The sequence below is a fragment of the Pan troglodytes genome, chromosome 15 (genome assembly GCF_028858775.2).
Source record: "Pan troglodytes isolate AG18354 chromosome 15, NHGRI_mPanTro3-v2.0_pri, whole genome shotgun sequence".
NCBI lineage: Eukaryota > Metazoa > Chordata > Mammalia > Primates > Hominidae > Pan > Pan troglodytes.
In genome coordinates this window covers 46,783,613-46,799,156 of record NC_072413.2, presented here as the reverse complement: position 1 = coordinate 46,799,156, position 15,544 = coordinate 46,783,613, and positions in this window count along the sequence as shown.

The window sequence follows — 15,544 nt, the reverse complement described above, 5'->3', positions numbered from 1 at the left end:
AGGAGACTTAGCATTTTAAAGGCTTTTAAATACATACTGCTAAATTGTTTTCCAAAAAACTTGTACCAATTTACACGACCATGACGAATATGAGAATGCCTGTTTTTACTGTAGCCTCATCACATTATCAAAATTCAAACAATAAGAATATGTTTTATGAGATTAAACCAAACCAAAACAGAAACTAGCGACTCTTAGTTTATACATAAGTGACCTGTTGACACAATTGAGGGATTATACTATTCAGAAGATTTGAGTTTAACTGTGGTGTACTGCACATATGCATTTATCTCAGCCCCTTTCTTAAATCTGGGTAAAGTGGGAGTACGAAAATAAATATGGTATAAGCCAACAAAATATTGGATAGGAAATGACAACATATGTTTTAGAAGTCAGTAAATGGTATGAACTAGGAAGAGAACACCAAAGCAAAGCCAGGCAGGTCTTGCTGGGAGGGCTCTCACGTTGGAGTGTACCAGGTTTGGCTGGCGTGGGATGGGACGTGGACTCAAATGAGAAGGATGAATTGAAAGTGTTTGCAAGACATTTCCCCCCCAAGCCCCTCCCTAAACCTGTACTGTAGGGGTTCAGTCAGGATGGTGGGAAAAATTGTAAAATAAAAATAAACCTTCTTGGAAGGCCAAAGGTTTTTGCAAAAGCCTCAGGATAAAGTTATGGCTGAAGGCAGCCTAATCCTCTTTGAGCTATAGCCCGGGTAATTAACATAGGAATGTACAGGAGTCTATCTAAATAGCTTGTTTACTAGCTGTGCGTGGGTGATTGCTCTCTACTCCGGGGTCAGCAATGGTAATTACCTTCTACTGCTGTTTACTTAAGACTTTTGTCATTTAATGTGTGCTAAATAAATACCCAGAGAGCCAGCGAGTCCAGTCCGTGGCTGCTGACTCTTTACAGCACTCTCCTTGGAGTCTGTAAGCGGCCCGGACTTTCAGCCGGACTGACAAGCGGAGTATCTGTGTCAGTGTACGTTACTCATCCGTCGTTGGGTCAGGGTCTGCGGGATGGACCCCCGCAGTGTACAGTGAAGCAGCTGCCTCGTTCACCCCTGCAAGAGAAGAGAGGTTTATTTGGTGGAGAAATTGAACTAGAGGCTCCATACTGAAGGACACCCAAAGCATAGCAGGAGAGCAAGAGAGGCTGGCACTAAAATAGAGCTAGTAAGTGAAAGTTTAAATCTTCTTCATACATAATACTATAAAATTGTTAATGTCTTAAGTCGATAAGAAATGGGAGTATAACTTTATAACCAGGTGGGTTAGTGTCAGAAAAAAAAAAACAGCTAAAAATTTTAGAAGAGAGGGATTCAGGAAAAGGGGAGGTGAGGAAGAGAATTGTTTTTCATTATAGTTAGACTTTAAAAGTGTACGTGTATTACTTTGATAAAAAAATTCACAGAAAATAAAACATGGTAATAAAGGCTACCTGCCTAAATAAATGGACCAATGTTTATAATACTGTGGCTAGCTCCTTACTCTTGAGACTTAAGGGCAGGGAGGAGAGCCATCAAACAGCAAGCTGCCTGGGCTTCTGTGGAGCAGAGGGAATGGGAAACTTGAAGCCAATGAGTTAACCAGGTGAGACATATAGGGGCATAATTAATTGTTTAATACTGAAACCCACTGGAATAATCACTAGAAATAGCAACTCAGCAGTTCCTGGAATAAAGCTCTCTCTCTTTTTTTAGGTAGGCAGGCTCAAGTTAATGATTTTCTACATCACTCATATTTTTTCCCTGATGTCTTTATTTTGGCTCAGCCTCAGCAAATGTCATCAAACATCCTACCTAAAATAAGTGGGGCTTCTCCTCTAATTCCCATTTTATTTGCTTGTGCATTTCATCATGACATTATTTTGATAATGTGAAGGTCCTATACATGGAGCAACCAGGAATGGTATATGGGCAGAACAGCATTGATCTTTAATTCCCATAATGCCCTAGAAACTATTTCTCTTAAACTGAAGAGAATTCTAACTATTCTGCAATTCTGCTCACTCCCTGTTTTATTTTTCTTTCCCTCTCCAAGGTTCAACTGACCTGCACTGTTTTTGGCTGATTTACTAATTTTGCTCATTCTGGTTCTGTAAGAGAACTGGGATGCTACTCCAAACTCCTTATAAAGTAGATTTCTCTTAAAAAAAATTCCCACTCTACACTTTAAATTTGTCATTTCAATGCAGATTGTTGTAAAAAAATATTTAAAATTAAATCTGCGTATTCCAGATATCTGTCTCCAGCATTTTTATGCACTTGAGTGTACATAAGAATTATCCTGAGGAGCTTATTAAAAATACAGGCGCCTGCTCTCCTGCTAACTTCTTTTCAGTAGATCTGCAGTGGAGCCTGCAGTTTGTATTTGCAACAAGTACTCTGATGCCAGTGTACCGTGTTTTGAAAAACATTAGTTCACACATAATTTCTCTTTTGTGTGTGAAAAGATGACCAGATATTTCCTATCTAGAAAATATGGCAATACCTAAAAATATGCAATTTATCTAGCATGAATATGTGAGGATATCAAATCCATGGGGGTAATAGAAATAAACATTTTAATTTCCAAAATACTGAGATATAAAGTCAGTCTGAGAAGAAAACAATACTAGTTATCAGGAAACTCTATAAAATCCTTTAAAATAAAGAGGAAAATAAGGATTATTTGATGTTTATAAATCAAGTTAATGTTTGCCTAACATATAAAATATGGTTGGGGATTTAAGATAACTCAGTGTAATAGACTTTTTTAAAAGATAATCTTCATTTTCATGAAAGCGATTAAGAGAAAAATACTACTGGTGCTAATTAAAGTAATTTGAAAGATACAAAATGGGAAGAATGCATAATATAAGTTAATTTTCATGATTAAGGATAATTTAACATGCTGCTACCAATTATGATGTTTATTATGTCTGGTTGGACACAGGAAATTTTTCTTCATGTTTCTCACTTGTCTTGAAATATCTTAATCCTCTTCTTTAAAAACCAGTGAGTCTTTCTGGCTAAATTTACAGAAATGGAGCAGAGTGATTTTGTTAATCATGCAAGTTACCTCTTTTGTTGAACTGTCAGCACAGTCTATGAGCCAGCCCAGCAAAAATGACCCACACATTTGGTTCTTTTCTGATTAATTCCCTAGGGAACTCTGCATTTGACCATAAGTGAGAACTGGAAATCTCAGAATTATCAAAGCACTCTGATTAGACATCAGCTGTATATATTTTTGTGTGGGTTTGAAATCATATCACTTTCAGTCTTCAATCTGTAGCAACTGAAATTCAGTGCTGAATTCTACTCTGTTGATATGCTTGCTTTATGTCATGAACAACTAATATGAAGGTTCTAAATTTTATAATTCAATTTTTATGTCAAGATGCTTGACCTCCTATCTGCTCTTAGGAATGTATCTGAGGGCTTTCCATCTCTCATATTCTTATTCTTAAGTGCATCTGTGGATCCCAGTACTACAGAATAGAAATTTTTGTTTTTGCACATCTCAAGAGGATGTTTAATTAACATTATCTGGATAGTAGTTCTGTTTTTTTAGTTTATCTAAAACAAAGATCAGAGAAGCAATAAATAAAATAGACACTAGAAAAAAATACAAAAGATCAATAAAATTGAGGGGCTTTTCTTTGGAAAAGCTTAATAAAATGGACAAACCCTTAATAGAGAAAAAAAAGAAGACTCAAAATCAGAAATGAAAGAGAAGATATTACAAGAGATAACACAGAAATACAAGGAATCATAAGAGACTACTATGGCCAAATATGTTACAACCAACTGGACAATGTAGAAGGAATTCACAAATTCCTAGAAACGTATAACCTACCAAGACTGAATCACAAGGAAATAGGAAATCTGAACAGACCAATACAGAGTAAGGAGATTTAATTAGTAATTAAAGGTTTTCTATCAAAGAAAAGCCCAGGAACAGGAGGCTATTTGGCTCAATTCTACGAAATATATGAAGAATTAATGCCAATCTTTCTCAAACACTTCCGAAAATTTGAACCAGAAGGAATACTTCCAAACTCAGTTTACAAGGTCAGCATCACTTTGATACCAAAGCCAGGCAAAGACACTGCAAGAAAAGGAAACTACAGGCTAATATCACTAATGAACATAGAAGCAAAAATCCTCAATAAAATACTCGGAAAATATATTCCACAGTATATTAAAAGGATCATTAATCAAGATCAAGTAAGATTTATCCATGGGGTGCAAGGAAGGCTCAACGTACGCAAATCAATAAACATGATTTGCCATATTAACAGAATGAAGGACAAAAACCATGTGATCCTCTCAATAGATGCAGAAAAAGCATTTGACAAAATTCAACAGTCTTTCAAGATTAAAACTCTCAACAAATAAAATATAGAAGGACTGTATCTCAAAACAGTAATGACAAGCCCACAGCTAACAACATACTCAACAATTGAATAGTTGAAGGCTTTTCTTCTAAGATCAGTAATAAGGCAAGGATGCCCACTCTCACCACTTCTATTCAACATACTACTGGACATCTTAGCCAGAGCAATTAGGCAAGAGAAAGAAATAAATTGCATCTAAGTAGAAAATAATTATGTAATTGTCTCTGTTTGCTGATGACATGATCTTGTAATGTGGAAAATCTTAAAGACTCTACCGTAAAACTATTTGAAATAAAAAATTCAATAAAGTTGCAGGTTACAAAATCAACTTACAAAAGTCAGTAATACTTCTATACATTAATAAGAATTATCTAAAAAAGAAGTAAAGAAAACAATTCCATTTGTAGCAGCATAAGAAAAATGCTTAAAAGTAAATTTAACCAAGGAAGTAAAAGATCTATACACTGAAAATTGTAAACATCGATGAAATAAATTGATGACACAAATAAATAAAAAAACTCATATTCTTGGATTGGAATAATTAATATTGTTAAAATGTCTACACTACCTAAATAAATCTACAGATGTAATACCTTACAAAATTCCAATGTCATTATTCACAAACATAGAAAAAACTATCTTAAAATTAATATTAAACCACAAAAGATCCAAAATAGCCAAAGCCATCTTGAGCAAAAATGAACTAAGCTGGAGGCAACACACTACAGATTTCAAAATATACTACAAAGCTATAATTCTAAAAACCATATGGTACTGGCATAAAAACAAACACATGAAACAATAGAATAGGATATAGAGCCCAGAAATAAACCCACACATTTATGGTCAGTTGATTTGTGACAACGGTTCCAAGAACACACAATGGGACAAAGAGAATCTCTTCAGTAAGTTTTGGGAAAATGGGGTATCTCCATACAGGAGAATGAAATTAGACTCTTATCTCACTCTTTCTACAAAAGTCAACTCAAAATGAATTAAAGACTTAAATATAAGGCCCGAAACTGTAAAACTACTAGAAGAAAATATAAGGTAAAAGCTCTATGACATTGATCTGGCCAGTGATTTTTTGGAAAAGATCCCAAAAGCATAGTAAACAAAAGCAAAAATAGACAATTGGAATTGCATCAAGCTAAAAAGCTTCTGCACAGAAAAAGGAGACAACAGAGTGAAGGGACAATCTACATACTGATAAAAATATTTTCAAATTATACATTGGATAAATGGCCGATATTCAAAATATACAAGGAACTCAAATTACTCCATATTAGGACAAATAACTCTATCAAAAATTGGCAAAGGAATCTGAATAGACAGTTCTCAAAAGAAAACATACAAAAGGCCAACAGACATATGAAAAAATGCTCAACATCTCTTATCATCAGAGATCCAAATTAGACCACAATGAGATATCACTTCACACCTGTTGGATTAGTTATTATAAAAAAGATGATAAATAAGCTTGTCAAAAATGTGAAGAAAAGGGAAGCCTTGTACACTGTTGGTGGTATTGTAAATTAGTACACATATTTTGGTAAACAATATGGAGGTTCTTCAAAAAAACTAAAAACAGAATCACCATAAGACCTAGTAATTGCACTTCTGGTTTATAGTCAAAAGGACTAATATTAATATGTCAAAGAGATGTCTGCACTCCCATGCTCACTGCAACATTACTTACAATAGCTAAGAAATGAAAACAATCAACTTGCCCAACAGTGAAGGAATAGATTTTTAAAAAACCTATATATACAATAGAATACAATTCAGCCTCAAAAAACCAGAAAATTCTCTCATTTTTGACAACATGGGTGAACCTAGAGGATAGAACCAGCTTTTGCTAAGTAAAATAAATCAGACACAGAAAGACAAGTATAATCTTGTACGAGGAATCTAAGAAAGTCAAACTTGTAGAAGTATAGATCAGAATGGTGGTTCCCAGAGGTTGGGGGGGTAAGGGGAGATTGACGGGGAAAGGAAAGACATTAGTGAAAGGGAACTGAATTTCAGTCAGACAGGAGAAATAAGTTCTGGTGATCTATTGCACAATATAGAGTTAATAATAGTGTATTGTGTATTTAAAGATAACTAACAATTTAAAATGTTCTCACCCCCAAAATGATAAATATTTGAGGTGATGGATATGTTACTTAGCCTGATTGATCATTCCACAATGTATGCAATGTATCAAAACTAAAAATTTAACCTCTATACATGTATCAAAACTAAAAAATTAACCTCTGTTTTAAAAATGAAAAAAAAAAAAAAAAAACCCAGATTGCTGGTATAACGTTTCTGAGATTAAATAGCTGTGTAGTAGCTGTGTTGGTAGCATGATCTGCTGTGAAATTTGAGACTCTCGCTAAAAAATGCCATTTTTATAACAGGGAATTAATTCTTTGGTCATCAGACAATTCCTTAAAGTATGTGAGCCAGTTTTACTTTATGAATTTATCTTTAGTTTTCTTATATGAAAAGTTGGGATTCTAACAATGTCTGCTCAGGCTTTTCTGTGGTGCATATGTTTTGAGGGAATGCAAGAACTGAACCAAGGCTGAAATCATGATGTCGATACTGTCAGAGTGGGCTCTACTGTTTTTCCTTTTGTTTCTTCAGTTTTTCTATCATTCTTTAAGATTTTTTTTAATCTTGCATTCAGTTCTCAAAGCAAATAAAACAGTATTTTCTAAATAGGTAATAGCTAATACTGCTGATGTGACAATGAAAGCAAATCGTAAATTCTGCAATATCATCCTGATGAATAGAACCAGCTTTGCCAACCCAACATATTTACATTTTATAAAAGAGGTTTTTATTACTTGAGAACTACCATTTGGAACTTTTCTGGTACAGCTAATTGGTAAAGAAATATTCTGTAATGGACATTTCCTAACATCTCTGACTGCTGCTCCAAAACAGTACACAGTCTCTTTAGTTTTCAGGGCAACATTGATAATTCAACACACTATGGCTGCTTTGGTTTCAAAGGATCCTCCTAGAATGAGTGTCCTTCATTGTCTACTTTTTGCATCTTATAAATAATTCCTTAAGGGATTTTTTTTGTTTTGTTTTTATTATATTTTAAGTTCTGGGGTACAAGTACAGAACGTGCAGGTTTGTTACATAGGTATACACTTGCCATGGTGGTTTGCTGCACCCATCAACCCATCACCTACATTAGGTATTTCTCCTAATGTTATCCCTCCCCTAAGCCCCCACCCTGCTACAGGCCCCAGTGTGTGATGTTCCCCTCCCTGTGTCCATGTGTTCTCATTGTTCAACTCTCACTTATAGGTGAGAACATGCGGTGTTTGGTTTTCTGTTCTTGTGATAGTTTGCTGAGAATGATGGTTTCCAGTTTCATTCATGTCCCTGCAAAGGACATGAACTCATCCTTTTTATGGCTGCATAGTATTCCATGGTGTATATGTGCCACATTTTCTTTATCTAGTCTATCATTGATGGACATTTGGATTGGCTCCAAGGCTTTGCTATTGTGAATAGTGCCACAATAAACATACATGTGCATGTGTCTTTATAGTAGAATGATTTATAATCCTTTGGGTATGTACGCACTAATGGGATTGCTGGTTCAAATGGTACTTCTAGTTCTAGATCCTTGAGGAATCACCACACTGTCTTCCACAATGGTTGAACTATTTTACACTCCCACCAACGGTGTGAAAGTATTCCTATTTCTCCACATCCTCTCCAGCATCTGTTGTTTCCTGACTTTTTAATGATCGCCATTCTAACTGGTATGAGATGGTATCTCGTTATGGTTTTGATTTGCATTTCTCTAATGACCAGTGATGATGAGCTTTTTTTCCTTGTGTTTGTTGGCTGCATAAATATTTTCTTTGAGAAGTGTGTTTTCCTATCCTTCGCCCACTTTTTGATAGTTTTCTTTCTTGTAAATTTAAGTTCTTCGTTGATTCTAATATCAGCCCTTTGTCAGATGGATAGAATGCAAAAATTTTCTCCCATTCTGTAGGTTGCCTGCTTACTCTGATGATAATTTATTTTGCTGTGCAGAAGCTCTTTAGTTTAATTAGATCCCATTTGTCTATTTTTGCTGTGGCTGCCATTGCTTTTGGTGTTTTAGTCATGAACTCTTTGCCCATGCCTAAATCCTGAATGGAATTGCCTAAGTTTTCTTCTAGGGTTTTTATGGTTTTAGGTCTTATGTTTCAGTCTTTTATGCATCTTGAGTTAACTTTTGTTTAAGGTGTAAGGAAAGGATCCAGTTTCAGTTTTCTGCATATGGCTAGCTGGTTTTCCCAACACCATTTATTAAATAGGGAATACTATCCCCATTGCTTGCTTTTGTCAGGTTTGTCAAAGATCAGATGGTTTGTAGATGTGTGGCATTATTTCTGAGGCCTCTGTTCCGTTCCATTGGTCTATGTATCTGTTTTGATGCCAATACAATGCTGTTTTTGTTACTGTAGCCTTGTAGTATAGTTTGAAGTCAGGTAGCCTGATGCCTCCAGCTTTGTTCTTTTTGCTTAGAATTGTCTTGGCTTTGTGGACAATTTTTTGCTTCCATATGAAATTTAAAGTAGTTTTTTTCCAATTCTGTGAAGAAAGTCAGTGGTAACTTAATGGGGATAACACTGAATCTATAAATTACTTTTGGCAGTATGACCATTTTCTTTTTTTTTTCTTTTTTTTATTATTATACTTTTAAGTTCTAGGGTACTTGTGCACAACGTGCAGGTTTGTTACATATGTATACATGTGCCATGTTGGCGTGCTGCACCCATTAACTCATCATTTACTTTAGGTATATCTCCTAACGCTATCCCTCTCCCCTCCCCCCACCCCACAACAGGCCCCAGTGTGTGATGTCCCCCTTCCTGTGTCCAAGTGTTCTCATTGTTCAATTCTCACCTATGAGTGAGAACATGCAATGCCATTCTGATGATATTGATTCTTCCTATCCATGAGCATGGAACATTTCTTTCCATTTGTTTGTGTCCTCTCTTATTTCCTTGAGCAGTGGTTTGTAGTTCTCCTTGAAAAGGTCTTTCATATCCCTTGTAAGTTGGATTCCTAGGTATTTATTTCTCTTTGTAGCAATTGTGAATGGGAGTTCATTCATGGTTTGGCTCTCTGTCTGTTATTGGTATATAGGAATGCTTGTGATTTTGCACACTGATTTTGTATCCTGAAACTTTGCTGAAGTTGCTTATCAGCTTAAAGAGATTTTGGGCTGAGGCGATGGGGTTTTCTCAATATACAATCATGTCATCTGCAAACAGAGACAATTTGAGTTCCTCTTTTCCTAACTGAATCCACTTTATTTCTTTCTCTTGCCTGATTGCTCTGGCCAGAATTTCCAATACTATGTTGAATAGGAGTGGTGAGAGAGGGCATCCTTGTCTTGCACTGGTTTTCAAAGGGAATGATTCCAGTTTTTGCCCATTCAGTATGATATTGTCTGTGGGTTTGTCATAAATAGCTCTTATTATTTTCAGATACCTTACATCAATACCTAGTTTATTGAGAGTTTTTAGCATGAAGGGGTGTTGAATTTTATCGAAGGCCTTTTCTGCATCTATTGAGATAATCATGTGGTTTTTGTCATCGGTTCTGTTTATGTGATGGATTACATTTATTGATTTGCATATGTTGAACCAGCCTCACATCCCCAGGATGAAGCCAACTTGATCATGGTAGATAAGCTTTTTGATGTACTGCTGGATTCGGTTTGCTAGTACTTTATTGAGGATTTTGGCATTGATTTTCATCAGGGATATTGACCTGACATTTTATTTTTTTGTTATGTCTCTGCCAGGTTTTGGTATTAGGATGATGCTGGCTTCATAAAATGAATTAGGGAGGATTCCCTCTTTTTCTATTGTTTGGAATAGTTTCAGAAGGAATGGTACCAGCTCCTCCTTGTACCTCTGATAGAATTCAGCTGTGAATCTTTCTGGTCCTGGACTTTTTTGGTTGGTAGGCTATTAATTCCTGCCTCAATTTCAGAACTTGTTATTGCTCTATTCAGGGATTCAGCTTCTTCCTGGTTTAGTCTTGGGAGGGTGCATCTCTCCAGGAATTTATCCATTTCTTCTACATTTTCTAGTTTATTTTTGTAGAGGTGTTTATAATATTCTATGATGGTAGTTTGTATTTCTGTGGGATTGGTGGTGATATCCTCTTTATTTTTTTTATTGCGTCTGTTTGATTATTCTCTTTTTCTTCTTTATTAGTCTGGCTAGCGGTCTATTTTGCTGATCTTTTAAAAAAAACTAGCTCCTGGATTCACTGATTTTTTGAAGGGTTTATCGTATCTCTATCTCCCTCATTTCTGCTCTGATCTTAGTTATTTCTTGCCTTCTTCTAGCTTTTGATTTTTTTTCCTTCTGCTTCTCTAGTTCTTTCACATGTGATGTTAGGGTGTCAATTTTAGATCTTTCCTGCTTTCTCTTGTGGGCATTTAGTGCTATAAATTTCCCTCTACACACTGTTTTGAATGTGTCCCAGAGATTCTGGCATGTTGTGTCTTTGTTCCCATTGGTTTCAAAGAACATCTGTATTTCTGCCTTCATTTCGTTATTTGCCCAGTAGTCATTCGGGAGCAGGTTGTTCAGTTCCATGTAGTTTTTTGGTTTTGAGAGAGTTTCTTAATCCTGAGTTCTAATTTGATTGCACTGTGGTCTGAGAGATGGTTTGTTATGATTTCTGGTCTTTTGCATTTGCTGAGGAGTGTTTTACCTCCAATTATGTGGTCAATTTTAGAATAAGTGCAATGTGGTGCTGAGAAGAATGTATATTCTCTTGGTATGGGGTGGAGAGTTCTGTAGACGTCTATTAGGTCTGCCTGGTCCAGAGCTGAGTTCAAGCCCTGGGTATGCTTGTTGACTTTCTGTCTTGTTGATTTGTCTAATATTGACAGTGGGGTGTTAAAGTCTCCCACTATTATTGTGTGGGAGTCTAAGTTTCTTTGTAGGTGTCTATGAACTTTCTTTATGAATCTAGTTGCTCCTGTATTGGGTGCATATATATTTAGGATAGTTAGCTCTTCTTGTTGCATTGATCTCTTTACCATTATGTAATGCCCTTCTTTGTCTCTTTTGATGTTTTTTGGCTTAAGGTCTGTTTTATCAGAGACTAGTATTGCAACCCCTGCTTTATTTTCCTTTCCATTTGCTTGGTAAATATTCCTTCATCCATTTATTTTGAGCCTGTGTATGTCTTTGCATGTGAGATGGGTCTCCTGAATATAGTACACTGATGGGTCTTGACTCTTTATCCTATTTGCCAGTCTGTGTCTTTTAACTGGGGCATTTAGCCCACTTACATTTAAGGTTAATATTGTTATATGTTAATTTGATCCTGCCATTATGATACTAGCTGGTTATTTTACCCTTTAGTTGATGCAGCATCTTTATAGTGTCGATGGTCTTTACGATTTGGTATGTTTTTACCGTAGCTGGTACCAGTTGATTCTTTCCATGTTTAGTGCTTCCTTCAGGAGCTCTTGTAAGGCAGGGCTTGTGGTGACAAAATCTCTCAGCATTTCCTTGTTTGTAAAGGATTTTATTTCTCTTTTGCTTGTAAAGCTTATTTTGGCTGGATATGAAATTCTGGGTTGAAAATTATTTTCTTTAAGAATGTTGAATATTGGTTCCCACTCTCTTCTGGCTTGTAGGGTTTCTGCAGAGTCATCTGCTGTTAGTCCGATGGGCTTCCCTTTGTGGGTAACCCAACCTTTCTTTCTGGCTGCCCTTAATATTTTTTCTTCATTTCAACTTTGGTTAATCTGATGATTATGTGTCTTGGGGTTGCTCTTCTTCAGAGTATCTTTGTATTGTTCTCTGTATTACCTGAATTTGAATGTTGGCCTGCCTTGCTAGGTTGGGGAAGTTCTCCTGGATAATATCTTGAAGAGTGTTTTCCAGTTTGGTTCCATTCTCCCCGTCACTTTCAGGTACACCAATCAAATGTAGATTTGGTCTTTTCTCATAGTCCCATATTTCTTGGAGGCTTTGTTTCTTTTCACTCTTTTTTCTCTAATCTTGTCTTCTCCCTTCATTTCATTGAGTTGATCTTCAATCTCTGATAGCCAAATTGATCAAGTGAAAGCATACTGATACTTGTTTATGCTTCCCGAAGTTCTTGTGCTGTGTTTTTCAGCTCTATCAGGTCATTTATGTTCTTCTGTAAGCTGGTTATTGTAGTTAGCAATTCGTCTAACCTTTTATCAAGGTTCTTAGCTTCCTTGCATTGGGTTAGAACATGCTCCTTTAGCTTGGAGGAGTTTGTTATTACCCACCTTCTTAAACTATTTCAATATGTCAATTCGTCAAACTCATTCTCTGTTCGGTTTTGTTCCCTTGTTGGCAAGAAGTTGTGATCCTTTGGAAGAGAAGAGGCGTTCTGGTGTTTGGAATTTTCAGCTGTTTTGCACTGGTTTCTCCCCATCTTCATGGATTTATCTATCTTTGGTCTTTGAAGTCAGTGACCTTTGGCTGGAGTCTCTACGTGGATGTCCTCTTTGTTGATGTTGATACTATTCCTTTTTGTTTGTTAGTTTTCCTCCTAACAGTCAGGCCCCTCTGCTGCAGGTCTCCTGGAGTTTGTGGGAGGTCCACTCCAGACCCTGTTTTCCTGGGTATCACCAGCAGAGGCTGCAGAACAGCAAAGATTGCTGCCTGTTCCTTCCTCTGGAAGCTTTGTCCTGGAGGGGCACATGCCAGATGCCAGCCAGAGCTCTCCTGTATGAGGTGTCCGTCGGCCCCTACTGAGAGGTGTCTCCCAGTCAGGATACACGAGGTTCAGGGACCCATTTGAGGAGGCAGTCTGTCCCTTATCAGAGTTTGAATGCTGTGCTGGGAGATTTGCTGTTCTCTTCAGAGCTGCCAGGCAGGGACGTTTAAGTCTGCTGAAGCTGTGCCCCCAACCGCCCCTTTCCCCAAGGTGCTCTGTCCCAGGGAGGTGGGGGTTTTATCTACAAGTCCCTGACTGAGGCTGCTGCCTTTTCTTCAGAAATGCCCTGCCCAGAGAGGAGGGAATCTGTATAGACAGTGTGGCTGCAGTGGCCCTGGTGAGCTGTGGTGATCTCAGCCCAGTTTGAACTTCCTGGTAGCTTTGTTTACACTGTGAGGGTAAAACTGCCTACTCAAGCCTCAGCAATGGAGGACATTCCTCCCCCCACCAAGCTCTAGAGAGTCCCAGGTCCAGCTCAGACTGCTGTGCGAGCAGGGAGAATTTCAAGCCAGTGGATCTTAGCTTGCTGGGCTCCGTGGGGGTGCAACCTGCCAGGCCAGACAACTTGGCTCTCTGGCTTCAGCCCCCTTTCCAGGGGAGTGAATGGTTCTGTCTTGCTGGCATTCCGGGTGCCACTGGGGTATGAAAAATAACTCCTGGGGCTAGCTCGGTGTCTGCCCAAACAGCTGCCCAGTTTTGGCCCTGGTGGTGTGGGCACTGGAGCAAATCTCCTGGTCTGTGGGTTTCAGAGACCTTTGGAAAAGCTCAGTATCTGGGCCGGAGTGCATGGTACAGTCCCTACTGGCTTCCCTTGGCTAGGAGAGGGAGTTTCCCGACCCCTTGGGCTTCCTGAGTGAGGTGATGCCCCACCTTGCTTTGGCTTGCCCTCCTTGGGCTGCACCTACTGTCCAACCATTCCCAGTGAGATGAATCGGGTACCTCAGTTGGAAATGCAGAAATTACCCACCTTCTGTGTCGTTCTCGCTGGGAGCTGCGGGTTGGAGCTGTTCCTATTCCGCTGTTTTGCCAGCAAGGGATTATTTTAAAAAGATATTATTTAAATGTAGTAAAGGACACAATATTCAGTGTGCAGCTCAATGGAGTTTTATGTAGGTACTTATTATACCCTTGTAACCAGCACTGAGATAAAGATATAGAATATCTCTCATGCCCAAGAGATTACTTACTACTAGTGGGACTTTTAGTACCATGGGTTAGATTTGTCTCCTTTTGAGCTTCCTATAAGGTAGAATAAAATTCCAACACTCTTTTGTGTTTGACTCAGCATAATATTTTTTATACAGCTAGGTTTTATAAATATCAGAAGTGTGCTCTTTTATTACTGTTATTTGTGTAGTCCATTGATTAAATATACCATGATTTGGTTACTTAGTCTCCTGTTGTAGACTTTTGGATTGTTTCCAGTTTGTGGCTATTATAAATAAAGTAATTCTGAATATTCTTATATGTGTGATTTGTAGACATTTGTTTTATGTTATCTTGTGAAAATACCTAGACTTGAATTACCATTATGTAGTAAGTGTATGTATTACTCTGTATGAAAATGCCAAGCTATATTTTCAAAATGGTTATACTGTTTGCATCAACACTGGTTATGTATGAATATCCAGTTTCTTCACATCTTTGCTTATGTTCGAATTTGTCTTTTTCATTTGAACTTTTCTGGTTTATATGTTGATATGTTATTGTTATTTTAATTTTCACTCCCATAAGGTAATAAGTTTTTTTTTTTCTAATATGAATACTGGGTATTTGGAAATCCCCTTTTGTGAAACACTGGTTTCGATTCTTTTTTTTTTTTTTTTCATTTTCTAATTGGATTGTCTGTCTCTTTGTTACTGAGATATAGGAAGTATTTATATGTCCTGGAAATGAATGCTTTCTTAACTATATACATTGAAAATGTGTGCGACCAGTGCTGCATGCTTATTTGCTTTCTTCATGATGTGTTCTGACAAAAATAAGTCAACTTTAACGATGCCCAATACAGTCATTATAAAATTTAGTGCTTTTTGTTTATTTAAGGAATCTTTGCCAGCCTCCCGTTTGTAAAGTTATTCTCTGTGATTTATTTTTGTTGCTGTTCTTTAGTATAAGTTAAATGTTTCACTTTCACATTTAAGTCAAGGATCCACTTTAAATTAATTTTATTGTAAGATGTGAGGTAGGGGTCAAGACTCATTTTTTCCTACATAAGGATATTCAATTGCTCCATTTTTTGAAAAAAAAAATTTCCCCATTAGATTGCAGTGATACTTGCACTGAAAATCAAGAAAGTATATATGCATGGATGTGTGCCTGGGCTGTTAATCTGTTCCATTTCATATTTAGCTATCTTTTAACCCTCACTTTATGTCTTCATTATTGTAACTTTATATTAAGTCTTCAAATTTGGTAATGT